The sequence below is a fragment of the Numida meleagris genome, chromosome 4, assembly GCF_002078875.1.
Source record: "Numida meleagris isolate 19003 breed g44 Domestic line chromosome 4, NumMel1.0, whole genome shotgun sequence".
Lineage (NCBI taxonomy): Eukaryota > Metazoa > Chordata > Aves > Galliformes > Numididae > Numida > Numida meleagris.
The window spans coordinates 65306013-65323026 of record NC_034412.1 but is presented as its reverse complement, the minus strand read 5'-3'; the positions used below and the strand labels follow the sequence as shown (position 1 = coordinate 65323026).

The 17014-nt window shown below is 35.6% G+C and overlaps 1 long non-coding RNA gene across 1 annotated transcript in view; it reads left to right on the top strand.

The window, feature by feature from the left end:
- LOC110398361 overlaps nucleotides 1-17014 on the top strand; it is a 391001-nt gene that overhangs the window by 50924 nt on the left and 323063 nt on the right. Inside the window, exon 3 of the long non-coding RNA XR_002438341.1 lies at nucleotides 15654-15733. This is a non-coding gene — a long non-coding RNA (uncharacterized LOC110398361). The remainder of the gene's footprint in view (nucleotides 1-15653; nucleotides 15734-17014) is intronic.

Here is a 17014-nt window from a genome sequence, read left to right as displayed (position 1 = left end):
CCTCTCCCCTCTCCCCTCTCCGCTCTCCCCCTGAAATGAAGGTGATTCAGTTCTTAGCATTATTCTCCTGCTTTTAGATTTTTTTAGGCCCTCTACAAGCAGACAATGTACTAAATTTCCTTGAAATCTAGCTATGTTCATTTTCACTGCTACCATCCTCTATTCTTTTGCCTTACACCCTTTCCATTCTTTCACACATCCTTTCTGTCTCTCTCATCTTTTGTTCCCTCATTAAAAATGATTTATTTTTTTTTAACAACACTCAACTTTCCTGACGTAGACCAAAATTACGTGAGCCACTTTCATTCTGATGTGAATATGTGGAAATGAAAATGAATTTTGAAATGTCCCTATGTTAATTAAGCTTACTGACTGTTATGTTTTCCTAATGTGTTGACAAAATGAACAATTTTAAATTTAGCACTTGAAAATGGTGTATGATAATTCAGTCTTAAAATGATGGAACAGTTAATATTGTTAGGAGTTTCATAATGGTGTATTCAAATGCAGTTACTTTTCAGCATTAAAGAAGAAAGAAAAATTGCGTGTTCTTTAAAGATATCTGTATTTGACAACAGCTAACACTGACTTCAAAATACAGTTTGCTACAGTTCTGTTAATTATGGTTGATATCTGTGAAACATTTTTTTGTGCACTGTAGAATTAGTAATAGTAATCAGTGTCTTTTTAGGCTACATTTTGCTCTTATATCCAGTGATTATTTGAAAATTATATATGGAAATTTGAAGGTAAAATAAATGCTTTGTAATGACGCCTGAAAGAGTCTGAGGTACATGGATTTTAACAGTAAAACTGTAACGAATATAGTTACTAAAACTAAGAAACATACATTAATAACTCATTACCTCTTAAATAGTAGATGCTCGTCATTTTCCAGTGATGGTGTTGTATTTAAACCTGTCTAATCACTCAGCACCATGCAGTTGTTTGCTCACTCCCTCTCATTCCCAGGGGTGAGGGGGAAAAAACAAACAAACAAACAAACAAAAACCACTAAGTAGAACACATGAGTTGAGATAAAACTATTTACTAAGATAGAAGAAAGGAAAGGGATAATATTTATAAAAAATATGTATATCTAAGTGATGCACAAGCAATTGCTCACCACCCCCTGACCGACGCCAAGCTAGCCTGTGAGCAGAGGAAGAGAGAGAGATGAACTCCTACCACCTTCAAAACTCCTTCCACATGATGTCATATAGGACAGACTATCCCGCTGGCCTGTTTAAGTCAGATGCCCTAATCCTGTTCCCTTCCTGCTCTTGGGCCCTTTGCTGAGAATGGCCTTGGCTCTGTACAACTCTGTTTAGCAGCGAATATAAACATCGGTGTGTTATCAACATTGTTTTTCTCCTAGAACCAAAACATGGTATCATACCAGACGCTGAAGGAAACAGTTCATCCCAGCTGAAACCAAGACAGGTGTTTATTTGAATGTGGGTTATATAATGAATTTTAGTTACCTTGTATGTTAGTACTTGTCAAGTTATACAAGTAATGCTCCTAGAACCTTCTGAAAAAGATGTCATTTGAATGGTATTTGCTGCTGTTTAACCTGATGAAATAAATTAAGTTCTTTCAGAGAGTACTGTTTTTCAGAGCATGCTTATTTCCTTTTTTTTTTTTTTTTTTTTGTGAAGAAATATTCTCCGGTGGTTGGTATTTTTTTTTTTAATAATGTATTTCATTGATTCAATTAATATATTGCACTTTAATCTTACTCAGACTTCCTCTCCTGTAAATAGGAAATTCTCTTACATCTGTGTAATTTTCTGTTTAAATGCTATACTGACAGAAACATGATCAGAATCTGCGCAAGTACAGTCTGTTTCAGTTTACCTTCTTTATACATTAGATTTGTGGCATAGTATTCTGAAGATGTTTGGTGGACTAGATCACATTTCCTACCAGTGTCTGGACCAACTTGTCTTGATTGGACAACTTCTCAAACTGTCCAGGCCTTGTCCTATTTGTTCTGTCCTAATGGGATCATCAAGTGGAATTCATGTTCGGGCTTATAACTTTTCTTGATTCAAACTGTAATTCTTTTTGATGTATTAGACTCAGAAAAAAAAAAAAAAATGTTTTTTCAAGCAAGCTTCTAAATGATCTCTTGTGACATGAAATTTCATAAATCACCTTTTGGCTTGAGAAAGGAGGAATTATGTATTTATCAGCTCATTTTATTACATTTTCAATATGTCATTGTAGGAATTAATAAAATATAATCAGTGTTAGTAAAAATATGAGTTTACTGATAAATTAATGCTGCTTTGCAGATCATTTAGCATGGCTGCTCGATCTTTTCATTGGGTTATCTTTTTAACTTTCAGCTGATAGTGGGTGACTTTCTGAGACAGCTGTTTATTTGCTGGAAGTGGGAGGCATGTTATTATCTCTAATGAGCTTGCAAACTCGAGGAATTTATGAGAAATTTTACTCAGCAATTGCTGGTCCCAAACTGGTGTTAGTGTGGCATCAAGTTGTTATTGTGGAAAGCACTGTATAATACGGCATTTAGAGTGGCATAAAATTACAGGTTAATAAAAATACCTCTTAAAGGGGAGGAAGTAATCTTATGCTAATGTAGTTTTAAAGCCATACTCTGTTGGTTACTTGTATAGACCCCTGTGGAGACTGATGAAGTTTCTTTATGAAAACTCTTGATGGAAGAGAGACACAACAGTGCAGTTTTCTATCAGTTAGAATCCTTTGCTGTGTGTCTTGATTAAACATTAAAAATAAATGCAAGGTAATAATTTTCTTAAGTAGAACCTTTAAGAAGCAATGTTATTTCAAAACCATTCTCATGCCTCATATTTATAGCTTAAATGCAGATTGATGAATTTGACACTTCTAGAAAGATTTCTGTAATTTAGCATCATTAACTATTTTTAGCATGATATTAATTAGAATATGCTAGTTAGCTGACTGTTTTAGATATTAAATTTATTTGTTGGGAGCAGTATTGATAAGAGGTAATACTGATGTAACAGTAATTTCTCAAGAAATTGTTCATTGCATACAAAATCCTAATAAGACTAGGATATCTGCAACTATGCCGTAATCTGTGTCAAAGCATCTTGTAGACTGGAATATTGGAAACCAAGAAAAATCTGTGAGATGTAACATTAATGCAGAAATTTTTTGTCTTCTAAACCTTTGGTCTGGTTTGGGAGGGAGGTTTTGACCAATTTTTCTCTAAGATTTTCAGGTTAGTACTCACCAGCTGCTAGAGTGAGTCTCTGAAGATCATAGGCAGACCTTGTGTTGTTTCAGAATATGGGAGATAGGAAATTGGTATTAATCTGCTTTAGACACTTCTGTATTGCACTAAGTGCAGCTTAGTTTCTTCCCATCTAAATAGAGATAGTTAAACTATGTCATCTGGTGATTGTGGGGTGGGTGTGTTCAGTTGGGCCTACATGACATGTTTCCTACTGTCACGCTTACTGCTCTAGAGGTAAAAATTTTTTTAGTGTAACACTGGCTATCCTTGCATTAGTATTGGAGAAGCATGAGAAGTTTTCTTACTATCAAGGGACTTAGTTTGACATTTAATGTACACTTCTTAAGGTCCTGAAAAATTGTTTTGATGTGGTGACTTAATAATAATTGGAACTTAGGCTTCTTGCATGTGTCTGAATACTTTATGCAATTCTTATTTGATCAGTAGGAAAAGTTCCATTACTTAGTATCTTGAAAGGTCACTGATAAGTGATTGTGTGTTTGAAGGTATTTTGAACCTTGGCTTCTTCAGAGTATAAACCTCCTTAGGTTTGCTTCACTGTGGGAAAAAATGCTTATGACTGTGAAGTTTAACTTAATCCTGTGCACAGTGAATCTTATTTTGTCTAGTACAAATAGACACAGTGTATGTAAAATAATAGTTCACATGGTGCAAGTGTTTTTTTGGGATAAGGATTTTATTTTGGTGTATTTGTTAATACTTAGGGGCAACTGATTTGACAGCAATTAAAGCTTTAAAAATGCTTCTGCAGTCAGCAGAGCTCCAACAGAATTTTTGAAATGAGCTTAGCATAGTTTTCTTTTGTCTACATTTGCATGTATAAACTTCTTAGCATCAGTTCAGCAGTACGTGGCATTGACACTGTCTTGAGCTGCTTTAAATTTCATAGCATAGAAAATATTAAAGGCTGGAAGTATTGTAGAAGTCATATCTGGCAGTTCTTAGAGCAGAAACATGCATAAGTTCAATTTCTCATTCTATCAGTGTAATCCATTTTGGCAACAATCCCTTTGGAGAGGAAATGCTTTAAAGGACAGCAAAATGGTAGAGAAGTACAAGCAAACAACATGGTAAATGAATGTCATCATAATGTGGAACATAGTTTTCACAGTAGGAAGTATTTATGCTGTAGGGAAAAGTAGTTTTCACAAAATACTTATTTATATATTTGAATATTTATAATGTCCAGTATACCTTGAGAGATTTTTAAAACCGATGGTATTTTGTCAAATCAGCAGATGTAGTATTTGTTGTATTAGTTACCACAGTAAATTCCTTGCCTTAAAAAAAAGAAAAATGTATTAATTTCAATGGCTGGTGAGTTATTTTCAGATATTTGTATGTGCTTATACTTTGAATATAATCATTCCATCCTTGCCTTTATCATTTTCCTTTGGGTTTCGTTTTCCTTTCCATATGGTTAGAGAAGGGCTTGAACAACCTGATCTACTTCTATGATCTAGTGACCCGCCTGGTGGATGAGGGAAAGGCTGTTGATGTGGTCTACCTAGACTTCAGCAAAGGCTTTGATACTATCTCCCACGGTATTCTCCTGGAGAATCTGGCAGCCCGTGGCTTGGACAAGTACACTCTTTACTGGGTAAAGAACTGGCTGGAGGGCCGGGCCCAGAAAGTGGTGGTGAATGGAGTTAAATCCAGCTGGCGACCAGTCACGAGTGGTGTTCCCCAGGGGTTGGTGCTAGGGCCTGTCCTCTTTGATATCGTTATTGATGACCTGGATGAGGTCATTGAGCACACCCTCAGTAAGTTTGCAGATGGTACCAAGTTGGCAGGAAGTGTCGATCTGCCTGGGGGTAGAGAGGTCCTACAGAGAGATCTGGACAGGCTGGATCTCTGGGCTGAAGCCAATGGGATGAGGTTCAACAAGGCCAAGTGCCGGGTCATGCACTTTGGCCGCAACAACCCCAGGCAACGCTACAGGCTTGGGGCAGAGTGGCTGGAAGACTGCATGGAGGAAATGGACCTGGGGGTATTGGTTGATGCTCGGCTGAGCATGAGCCAGCAGTGTGCCCAGGTGGGCACACTGCCCCCCAAGAGGGCCAATGGCATCCTGGCTTGTATCAGAAATAGTGTTGCCAGTAGGAGTAGGGAGGTAATTGTCCCTTTGTACTCAGCTCTGGTGAGGCTGCACCTCGAGTACTGTGTGCAGTTTTGGGCCCCTCACTGCAAGAAATACCTCCTTTTAGAACTTGGTCACTACTGATCATAAGCTTTTTTCTCCCTGCTGCTCCATATATTGACAAAATCCCCATTAAAGTTAGAAGTAAACAAATTTATTTTGTGTTAAATGTAAATGGTACTAATATCTGAATCTTTCCTGTTTTCGAAGAGATCCAACAAGGAAGGAAAAGGTATGTCAGCTTTCAGCTATTTCTTTTTGTGATAAAATGACAACTGTGCTGTTAAATATTTTTGTATGTGTAGCTGGAGCTATTTATGTTAAAGATACAGGTATTTATGTATATTTGTCTTTACTGTATTGGTTCATTGTTTTGTTGAAGTGTTTATTTTCTTGGGGGGGAAATAAAGGTATTGCAGATTACTTGTAAGCCAGTTTGTGATCAGTACTGTTTGAAGTTTAGATCTTCCTGTTTCTTCATTAAAATATGAATCAAAATGCTTACAAATATATGTCACATTATTAAGAATTTACTTCAATAATCTGTATGTAGACATTTGCAGTTTTTTAGATATGACTTCAATTCAAAACATTTTTCTGTTATTAAAAAATGTATTATTAATTGTTGGAATGGTTCAATGTTCTCATACATCCACACTGTGACACTTTCTGTAAGAAAGAAATCAGTCCAGTAAAAGCGCAGTTATAGCTGCCTAATTTGTAATTCCGTCAATGATTATAATTCAATGTTGTTTGGATCATTAAAATATCATAAGCAAATCTTAGAGTTTTTTCATGTTTTTCTCTCACAGAATGAAAGCACTTTCTGAACTTTCATTAAATCTATAACTGATATTTAACTATGTAAGAATCTTTACTAGCCCTAAATTTTTCTGTTACATATTCCCACCTATTCTAAACTAGAAAATTCTGATACTAATAACATAAAGTATTCTGTTTCAACATGAATGGCTCAGTAAGACTGATTACATTGTAATATCAGTTGAGTGAAAGGATGGAAAATATGAGAATGATTAAAATCTGTAAAACGTTAACTGTAAGCAAATCTTTTTATAGCAGAGTTGCTCAGAGCAAAATTAATTCTTGCCTACTGGAGTGAATAATCTGCATAAAACACTTTTTTTATACTTTAAGAAAATCTTGTAATATAATCAGATCTTATTAGTCAAAGTAAATTCTTAGTAAAAATACATGGTCCTAAAAGGTAGCACGCTGCTATTTTTAAAATACAGTAAAATGTTTGATATGTAAGTATTTTATTATAACCAATATTTTCTAATTCATTTGTAACGTTGTATTTATCATATATTAAAGCATCCTACTATCTGCAAGAATTTTCAAATTCCGTTGTCTTCCAGAACTTGGATATACCTTAAGAAAAAGTAATTGATGGAAATATTTTTTCCCCTGAGAATGATGAGATCACACTCATTCAGATCTTACTGGCAGTAAAATTTGTAAGCATTTGAAATTCTAAAAAGATGAAAAAATGTTTATTGTCTTTCTTTGCTAGAACCTTCTAAGTTAGTTTTCTTATCTTAGAGACTGGACACCGTTTTGTGAGTAGCTTTAGTTGGTAATTAAGATACTGCTTTTTCTTCATTGCCATAGTTGCATTGTGGGAGAGAATATTGCGTGTGAGGCATATTGTCAGAGAGAGTCAGTGTTGCTTATTAATGTTCACTACAAAGAGTAGTGATTGGTTTTCCTTAGGATTAAATGAAAATAAAGTGATTTTACAATAAATGGTACAATTTCTGGAAAACTTCTCACATCTAGCTAGGATCCTAATGGGTCATTAAGGTTTGTAGAAGATGTGGAAAAACTTAATGTGCATTATCAATCTGAGACTGTCTAACTTAGAGAGTTAAAATGTTTCAGCTCCCACCTATGTTAAGTATTTTAAGTAACAAGTGCATTATGACTATAAAGGAAGCACTCCCAGATGAGATATTATTCAGAGTTCTTCAAAATAAATTTTCTCCTGAACTGCTGCAAATAGCTCTGAATGCCAGTTGTAAGTTCTAACATTTTTTTAACAGATGTGAATGGAAATTGGGCTAGGCTGGCAGGAATGTGTATGTACATCTCGTATAATTCTTTTGCTGCTATTCAAATTCAGGACTGGTGCAAGAGGGTCAAGCTAAAGAAAAAATAGCTGAGTGCATAGGTGTTAGATTAAATATTAATTTTATTACATAAAATGATGCTGGCATGTACAATCACAGTTTGTATAGCATTTATCAGAGACTTGTGATTTGGAATTTTTTTATTCTATCAGGTATATCGTTTTAAGGCACTGTTTTTCATTTTGCTAATGCAGATCAACAGTTGATTAGCTGATTTTCTATCCTCTTTAGCTAGGACAAATATGTATCTTTCTTTTTTTTTTAAACACAGAATGCATGTCAAATCGGGTTAAAGTCAATTTATGTTGTGGTATAAAGAAGTTTTGCAGATGTAAAATCTTTTCAGTTTTGTAAGATGGAAAGAATGCACTATGAATCAATCGTTAGTTACAGTTCACCCAAAAGCACTAGAGTGGTATGTTCTAAGAGCTTTCTTAGTATTAAGCATATAATGCTGTAGTAGTTTATGCAAATGCTGTACTGAGGCAAGTTCCGTACCTAATATTTTAAACAAGGAACATTTTCTTTTCATTTTACTTATATATGGTCTGCTGTACTTATAAATGTGATTATGCTTTCAATACTGTAGACTCAAATAGCGATGATAATACCAACGCCCAGCTCTGAACGTGCCAGTGATTTTTCAGCATGTAAGACAGAAAGATAGTCTTCAGTTGTTAATTATGGAATAGTTTTGGATTAAATTATTCAACCTGCTTTGCACAAGTTTTCAATGAATTACCTAATGAAATACCATTTGTTATTACAGGAATTCATATTATGAGACAGAATGGAGATGGCTAGAAAAGTTATCTCTTTATGTTCAAACATAGAGACTTAGTATTAGTTTATTTTGTTACGTTTATATTCTAACAACAACAACAAAACCATAACAGTGCTCTTCTGCAGGATTTCCATGTTAACTCCTAGATCTGACCTTGTCTTCTCCAAAGCAAAATAGATTCATGTAACCTATGTATTTGATATATATCTTGAATGATCATCAATTCATTGTCTCAGTTGACATAGGATCATGTGGTATATTTCTGTTTGCACTCCAATCCATGCTACTTCACTGGAGTACTTTGTGCAGCAAATGTGAGGAAGTTGAGGGACTTCTTATTAAACCTTAGTTTTACAGTAAAGTGTTTTAATAAGTGAGTCAAAACACAAATTTGAACTTCAGTATTTTTGTGGTTATATTTGTAATTACTGAAATACACAAGTAGTTTAGTTAGTAACATTGAAAATTTAAATGTGGTGCAATGATTTGTATTGCCTGTAGCAAAGGCAGTATGGCTGTGGAATACCCTTTTAATAAGATCTTGGAGAGATCTCAACACTCCATTTACCAACATTATCTGGTTCATTTATATATTGAAATGAAATATACATAAGGCTTCACTTTAAATTTAACTTGAAGTTGAAACATACATCAAGCAATTCTTGCTTGACACAAATACATAGGTAGTTTTATGACATGAGTGTTTTTCCAGGACAACATGAAATGAAAAGTTATTTTCAGAAATCAGTTACAGAGGGGAAATAAATTTCCATGTGATCCATTTATTTCACTGTTCAAAATAAGCCATCCATGTTTTTCTTCCCTCATTCTTAAGTACTGTAATAACCTGAATAGTAAAAAGGTAAGATAATTGTCAAGAAATAATTGTAGCGTTCTATGACTGCTTTTAATAATCTCTTATTGTTTTTGCTTTAGTCTGTTGATGTTTGAGATCTATATGTAAATATATAGAATGTAGAAGTATTTATAGAATCATAGAATCAGCTAGGTTGGAAAAGACCTACAAGATCATCCAGTCCAACCATCCACCTACCACCAATAACCCCACTAAACCATGTCTCTCAACGCTATATCTAAATGTTTCTTGAACACCTCTAGGTGAACCACTCAACCACCTCCCTGGACAGCCCATTCCAGCACCTGACCGCTCTTTCAGAAAAGTAGTATTTCCTAATGTGCAGTCTAAATTTCCCCTGGCACAACTTGAGGCCATTCCCCCTCGTCCTGTCGCTAGTTACAAGAGAGAAGAGGCCAACCCCCAGCTCACTACAACCTCCCTTCAGGTAGTTAATAGAGAGTGATAAGGTCTCCCCTGAGCCTCCTCTTCTCCAGACTGAACAATCCCAGCTCCCTCAGCCGCTCCTCATAAGGCCTGAGCTCCAGACCCCTCACCAGCTTTGTCATCCTCCTCTGAAGATGCTCCAGGGCCTCAATGTATATATTTTTTAATAACAAAAATGTTTTAAACGTTAAAGTCATATCTAAAAAACTGCATATCTAAAAAACTGTTCCTCGGATCCTCCTTACGACCCTTCTTGTAGATGGGAGTCACATTGCCAAGTCTCCAGTCTTCTGGGACCTCTCCAGTTGACCAGGAACACCGATAGATGATGGAAAGTGGCTTGGCTATCTCCTCCACCAGCTCCCTCAGTACTCTTGGATGGATCTCGTCTGGCCCCGTGGACTTGTGACTTGTGGCAATCCAGGTGGAGTAGTAGGTCTCTAACTGTTTCCTCCTGAATCGTGGGGAGTTTATTCCGCTCCCCATCTGAGACTTCCAGGTCAGAGAGTAGAGTACTCTGAGAATAACTGGCCTGACTTTTAAAGACTGACGTAAAGAAGACATTGAGAACCTCAGCCTTTTCATTGTCCTCAGTGGCCACGTTCCCTGCCACATCCCGTAAATAACGGAGATTCTCCTTGGTCCTCCTCTTACTGTTAATATATTTGTAGAAGAGTTTCTTGTTCCCTTTTATCCCAGCAGCCAAGCTGAGTTCGAGCTGGGCCTTTGCCTTTCCAATTTTCTCCCTGCACATCCTAACAACCTCTTTTTACTCTCCCCGAGTTGCCTGTCCCTTCTTCCACAGGGGTTAGATTCTGTTTTTCTCCTGGAGCCTCAGGAAAAGCTCCATGTTCATCCACGCTGGTCTCCTTCCCTGCCGGCTCATCTTGCGGCTCAGGGGGACAGCCTGTTCCTGCACCTTCAGGACTTTCTCCTTGAGGAGCGACCAGCCTTCCTGGACCCCTTTACCCTCCAAGACCGAATCCGAGGGGTCCTCCCTATCAGTCTCCTGAACTGTTCGAAGTCTCCCCTCCGAAAGTCCAAGGTAGCAGTTTTGCTGTCCCCTCTACTGGTTCCACCAAGAATTGAGAACTCTACTATTTCATGATCTCTATGTCCAAGACAGCCCCCAGCTTCCACATCTCCCACCAGACCTTCCCTGTTTGTAAACAGCAGGTCTAGCAGGGCAACCTCCCCTGGTAGGTTCTCTCACCAGCTGCAGAAGGAAGTTATCTTCCATGCACTCTAGAAACTTCCTAGACTGCTTCTTCTGCGCCGTGTTGTATTCCCGGCATTTATCAGGGAAGTTGAAGTCCCCTATGAGGACAAGGGCTGGTGATTGCGCAACTTCTGCCAGCTGTTCATAGAATGCCTCATCTGTCTCTTCATCCATTATGGACCCAAATATCTGTGTTTGTATACTTGTTAATATATAGTGTGTATATATATATGAAAATTCTTATGTAAATAACCACTTTGAATGTTGATATATTCTATGTACAATGCATGGAGGAGGTTTCACAAGCATTTCAGTAATTATAGGTTTAACTTAGGTAATGTATAGTGCATAGATGTGTGATCTGAAAGCATGGTAGCAGAGATAAGTAAAACATTTTTTCATTGTGTAAACCAGCGTAACATGTATAGCACATAGTCTTACAATGAGTGCAGTCTCATATTAAAAAGAAGCTTTCACTGAGCAGTAGGTCAGGTGTTGGACTTCATCGTAGCTGAGTTATTGCCTTTCTGAGATGCATAAGGGTTTAAATAGTTTTAATATTTTTGTTATGAGTCTCTAAGCAAACATATCTTTCAGCTGTTAGTGATCCAAGGCAAAATTTTCATGACTATGATCAAATGTAAAAAAAAAAAAAAAAAAAAAAAGATTTTTAAAATAGTCAGGAAATACTCAGCAAATATGAAGCTGGCAATACACATATGTTACAATATAGTTTTGAAGAAAAGTCTGCTTCTCATCTCCTTTTTTTTTTTTCCCCTAATATTGTTCCAAAGGCCTATTTTTCTCCTATCTGTATTCATCTTTAGCAGCATAAGGTGCCCTAGTTTTTGGAACAAAAACTAACTTTGTTTTTATCAATTCAATCATCTTTCTGTTTTTATTCTTACTAATGTATTTTGAAATTATAAACGAATGAGCACATCTGGCTTTTCTTAAACACTTTTAGGAAGTTTCTCTTCTGAAAGTTCTGGTTTAGTTTATCTGTCCATCAAAGCAGCTTTTTATTTTCTCACAGTTAATAGTCAGACAAAATTTACTGTATGATTTTTGCATTGTTGATTTTAATTTTTGAATTCCAAAGTAATCCATGTTGTACTTGTTATATAGAACTATATTATACTTGTATAGGAGCTAGGTTTTGAATGGCTTGTAGCTTCTATATTTTAGCAGCTTCAGAGATTCTCCACCTCTGCATTATGCTTCAGAAACAATTATTTTATGAAAATAAAATGCATGGGGAAAAAAAGGTTTGAATAAAATGAAAACCTAAGCCCAAGTGAGCATGCCTAAATTGTTTTACTTGTTTGCACTGATTGATTGAAAAGTGATTTCATGGAGGAATATTAGTTGTTGTGTTTTGAAAAAGATTTTAGAAGTCATGTGACTTAGGAAAACTACACCTTTTAGTGGGACTTTTGTGTAGCTTAGATTACATTAAATACAGTAATTTCAGTTGGCCAGGGATTGTGCTCCATGCCAAGGATTAATATCAGGTGCTAAGGTGTCTACTAGTTCACTTGTGGTATGTAAGTATGTAGGTATAAAAATACTTTGATTTCTGAAATATTGCATGCAATGTGCATTATGTGTAGAAACAGCAATGATGTAGATTGCAAATCGAAGGCATAGCATTTATAGTATACATATGGTTTTGAAGATATGCCAGTAGCTATACCACAAATACAGAGGTTGACTGAAATAATGTTTTGCATATTAATGTAGCTTTGTATTTATGGACATACATACTAAGTATTCCACACAAACAAGTGGTGTTAATGCTTGCAGTTAATAAACAGTTGAAGATCACTCCTGTGGTGATCAGAAAGATTCAACCTGGTAGTTATCACAGTTTCTAAATACATTCATAAATAAAGAAAGAGTACTGTACTGATGTAAGCGCTTGTTGTTTATATTTTCTGAATTTGCTGTAGGCAGTCAAGGCATATTTTTTCCTTCTCTTTGTTAGAGATTTCTACCTGTGAAATCAATCACACCAACTCCTGACACATATAATGAACCACACATAGCTTTCAAGTACTCGCACAAAACATCAAGCATGAAAGAGATCCCATTTGGCTAAACTGCTTTTTGATTTGCTCAAGACTGCAGACTAGAAAGAACAAGAGGCTGGCAACTAATCCAAATACTGGCATTCAGGGCTCATAACATAATTTTGGTAAGACTAGTATTCTAGGACACTAGTAATTAATCTTGTATTTGAAAATATAGTAGAAAAGAAAATAATTTGAAAGAAAAATACGTATTAGAGAAAATGTACATATTGAATTTTGGCTAAAGGGTGTAAATATGGTTCTCTACTCAACATTACTTTGGGTTTCTAGGAATTCTAAACAGATATTTATCTATGCAAAATAATTTATGATAGTATATTTGGCTTACTTTATTTACAGGATTCCTACCTAATGAAGAAGCAATATAAATAGCTTCTGCGGTTGATGGATATCTTCTTTTTTGCCATTTAGCGCTAGCACTAAGTAAGGCTGTTTCTCCAAAATACAACCTCTATAGCTAGAAACATAAAATACTAAAGATGTCGTCTTTGTATGATTTTACTTAAGTCAATACATGAGTAGTGAATTATATTTTGACTTGGCTGGGAAGTTTTTTTTCTCACACCAGTTCAGTAGTATTATGTGAATACAAGGGCAAGGGGCGGAAAGGCAGAATATCTCTGTAAAATGTGCTTTCATGTTTTTTATCCTTAAGTGCTCATATGTCACTCCAGACATCTGCAACTGGTTTTCTCGAAGCTCGCTTTTTACTCTTCTTGACACATTTAGCAGTTGTGTTTCTGTGGGCCAGTTGCTTGTGCTATCTAAACAAATCACAGAATCATAGAACAGCTTGGGTTGGAAGGGACCTTAAAAATCATCTACTTCCTGCTGTGGCCAGGGTTGCTATGCTACTTTATCTGCCAGTATTAATGCCCTACACTTAAGAGTGAAATATTCACAAATACGTTCTCACTGTAATGTCAGTGTCACCCTTAGTTTTCATTACACACCCAATCTTGGATACTATGCAAGGTATGAGTAAGCTAATTTTATAGTGACTTTTGAAGGTCCATTATCAGTAACGTTATTACAATATAGGGATAAAAATGAAAACAGTGTTGCAAACTTACAGAAGTATACTGTTTTCAGGCCCTGTGTTCTGTAACATTTTGATCTATGGTATTAAAATGATATGTTTTAAAAAAGTGTGTTACAAGACATTTAGATCTTCAACTCTTTGAAGTCTACCTCATGTACAAAAGCAGGATTTTTTTATACTCCTGGCCCTACTGTAAAGGCCAGGAAAGTAAAGAAGTCAAAATAAATGCTTGAGAGAGATGGAAATTATAGTAACTTTTTATTCCAAATGGGTAACAGGTTTTACATAACTTTTGTTGAAGTGAGCTTAAAGGCAAAACTAACAAGTTCTGACATTTTTTTTGTCATATAAAGCAGGCAATATTTGAATCACAATGACATTTAATTTAGTTTCTTTCCATGCATTTAAAATTGGAAGAGCAAATTATGATTTGGGAAAGTAATATAAATACCAGAGAAGAAGTAGAAATAAAGTGGTGGTGAATCAGACCTTTTACCAGCTGTTTTTGGAATCACAAGTTTTGAGGCTCTTCAGCTTTCCTATGTAAATTTTTATTGTATTGTCTACTTACTTTACTTTTTGTTACGGATTCTGTATCTCTACTTCCAGATAAGCCTTTGAAATGTATTTTTCACTAGCTTAACATATCTTAGAGTCTTAGAACATGTTATGACCTGGTTCTGTCTAAGCTGTCATCTACTGAAAGGAAATATTTAAGTGGCTGATGAAAAATTTGATAATTTTATGCAAAAAAATTGTTTTCCAGAGTTCTTGCTATTGCTTTCTATTTTTGAGGGTTGTTCTGAAAATATAAAGTACAATAAATGTATTCTGTATTTTTACACAAAAATTCAAAGTAGTTATTTTTTTTATATGTTTAGTTTAATATTACATAGTTTTAAGAGTGAAGCTACAACGATAAAATGAAATTTGGGGTCTCTATGTTTTCTTGAACTTCTTGACCATATTGCTCTCTAAAACTACCTGAAGGGTGGTTATAGCTAGACAGGGATTGGCCTCTTCACCCACGTAACCAGCAACAGAACTAGAGGCAATGGCCTCAAGTTGTGCCCAGAGAGGTTCAGGCCAGATATTAGGAAAAATTCTTTCTCCAAAAGAGCGGTTAGGTAGTGGAATGGGCTGCCTGGGCAGGTGATCAAATCACTGTCCCTGGAGGTGTTAAGAAACATTTAGATGTTATAGTAAAGGACATGGTTTAGTGGGGAAATGGTGGTGGTAGGTAGATGGTTGGACTTGATGATCTTGGAGGTCTTTTTCAACCATGGTGATTGTATGATTCAGTGTTTTTACGTTTTCCCGATTCTTGTAGTAGGCGTTTACTTTTGCAACTGTAATATAAAAAGTTCTCTATGAAAAAATGCAAGTTATATTTCTTAAATTTTGGAGTTTCTGTAATAACCATTGTTGTTTAATTTTACAAGAGTTTTAGTATTTACAGATTTGTTAGTATAACTTGTGTTCTTTATTTTCAAAGAAAGTGTAGAACTTACTTGATATGCAGAAACCAAAATTGACTTTAGATCATTAGTGCTAATGATAATAGTGTTCATGTGAAGTAAATGAATAAAATACTATTTTAAATGAGTTATTTTCAAAAGGCTAACATTTCTCTATGCTTGATGATTTTCAGGTAAAATAAACTACTGAAAAACTGCATAAACACCATAAACTGGTCTTTCCAAACACAGAAAAAACATCGCAGCTGCTGTGGTAAGTTAACTTCCTAGATTACTGTAATTTTTCTATTGTTTAGAAATTATTGAATGACAAAGGGTTGATGCAGCCAAATTCTTACATATAATCTTATCTCAGCCAAACTTAAAAAAAAAAAAAAATTCTTGAAGGAAGGCCAACACTGACTTTCTAAATTGTCTATGCAATGATATCTACAGAAATAACACTGCAGGACTTATGAAACTAGAATTTTTTATCGAAAGTACTTTATTTCTTTTTTTTTTTGTAATATTGTTAATATGTGTAATCATTGTTGCACAGTGATCAGGTATTTAAGACTATTCACCTCTGATGTCATGGGTCAACATGATAAAATAAGAGGCATTACTTTCAGAGCAGCCCTTGTAGCCTGGCACTTAGTCTCAATGCCCAGCCTGAAACCTTTTTCCCATAAGGAATAAATTACTTATATATGAAACTCATGGAAAAGAGGAAATGTCCCTGAAAATATCACTGGCCAGATGACCCTCAGAAAATTTGTTTTCCTAATTTACCTAGAAATTAATATGAATCCCCATAAAAGCAGGACAGTACAGGGGCTTGATTCTTTCTTCTAAACTTCATTGCCATTACTAGAAAAGCCAGTAATTGCAAGGGATGTCAAGAGCTTCCTTGTACCTTCGAATTCTCAAGAACATGTTTGTTGAGATTGAGTTTTAGCAAGAAAAAGGTTCAGAGGTTTTTATGTCATTGCTTTTGATTAATGAAGTGCTACCTGGAACTGGACAGAGGACATGACAATTTTCCTTTTTTCCTGTAACTCAACAGCAGAGAACTATATGTACCAGTAAAGAATTTGCACTACTTTTATTTCTAATTAAGCTAGGTCATTTATAACTTTGAAAAAGTCAGTCCACTAAAGAACTAAGATAACAAGAAATATTGAAAAAGGTCTTGTTTAATGTCAAAGATATTAAGAAAATTTGCTGCAGCTTCTAACAGACAACTACTAGATTTTGATTTCAGAATTTCCTTGAAAATGACACTGGGGCAGGGATAACTAACCTGTAGCCATAGGCATCTAAATACATAGAATCATAGAATCATAGAATTAGCTAGGTTGGAAAAGACCTACAAGATCACCCAGTCCAACCATCCACCTACCACCAACATAACCCCACTAAACCAGGTCTCTCAACGCTATATCTAAACGTTTCTTGAACACCTCCAGGGACGGCGACTCAACCACCTCCCTGGGCAGCCTGTTCCAGCGTCTGGCCACTCTTTCAGAAAAGTAGTATTTCCTAATGTCCAGCC